The sequence below is a fragment of the Eptesicus fuscus genome, chromosome 2, assembly GCF_027574615.1.
Source record: "Eptesicus fuscus isolate TK198812 chromosome 2, DD_ASM_mEF_20220401, whole genome shotgun sequence".
NCBI classification, from domain to species: Eukaryota; Metazoa; Chordata; class Mammalia; order Chiroptera; family Vespertilionidae; genus Eptesicus; species Eptesicus fuscus.
Window position 1 is genome coordinate 18921832 of NC_072474.1, and position 1104 is coordinate 18922935.

General features: G+C 36.9%; 1 non-coding gene across 1 annotated transcript; it reads left to right on the top strand.

The window, feature by feature from the left end:
* Positions 1–445: 445 nt before the first annotated feature.
* LOC129147425 (U6 spliceosomal RNA) lies at positions 446–552 on the top strand. The gene has a single exon (XR_008554780.1). It is a non-coding gene; the product is annotated as a U6 spliceosomal RNA (small nuclear RNA).
* The last annotated feature ends 552 nt before the right edge of the window (positions 553–1104 follow it).

A 1104-nucleotide genomic window follows, 5' to 3' on the forward strand; every position in this document is an offset into this window, starting at 1 on the left:
GCCGGACTGGGTTCTTCTTACTTGGGACTCTCTATGCCTCCTGTGACTTTTTTCTTCACCAGGTTAGGGAAGTTTTCTGCCATTATTTCTTCAAATATATTCTCTACCCCTTGCTCACTTTCTTCTCCTTCTGGCACACCTATTATGTGAATATTGTTACATTTCATGTTGTCCCACAGCTCCCTTAAGCTGTCCTCCTGTTAATTGTTTTTTCTTTTTAGTTCTCTGGTTGAGTGATTTTTTTTTTCTACCCTGTCTTCTAATTCACTGATCCGATCCTCAGCTACCCCTAATCTGCTGTGTATTCCTTTAAAAGTGTTATTAGTGCTATGTGATCCTTTATTTTCAACTGGTCTTTTTTCATAGTTATTATATCTTTTCTCATGCTGCTGAGCATCTTTGCTATCATTATTCTAAACTCTATATCTGATAAATTTCTTATCTCGTGCTCGCTTCGGCAGCACATATACTAAAATTGGAACGATACAGAGAAGATTAGCATGGCCCCTGCGCAAGGATGACACGCAAATTCGTGAAGCGTTCCATATTTTTTGATAAACCCACAGCAAACATCATACTCAATGGGCAAAAACTAAAACCATTTCCCCTAAGAACAGGAACAAGACAGGGATACCCACTCTCACCACTCCTGTTTGACATAGTACTGGAAGTATTAGCTATCGCAATTAGGCAAGAAGAAGAAATAAGAGGCATCCAAATTGGAAAAGAAGAAGTGAAGCTGTCCTTATTTGTAGATGACATGATATTGTACATAAAAAACCCAAAAGATTCCATAAAAAAACTAATAGACTTAATAAATGAATTCGGCAATGTAGCGGGATACAAAATTAACGCCAAGAAATCTATGGCTTTTCTATACACCAATAATGAACTCACAGAAAGAGAGACTAAAAAAGCAATTCCATTTACCATCTCACCAAAAAAATTAAGATACCTAGGAATAAACTTAACTAAGGAGGTAAAAGACCTATACACAGAAAACTACAGGACACTGAAAAAAGAGATAGAGGAAGACGTAAACAGATGGGAGAACATACCATGTTCATGGATTGGTAGAATCAACATCATTAAAATGTCCATACT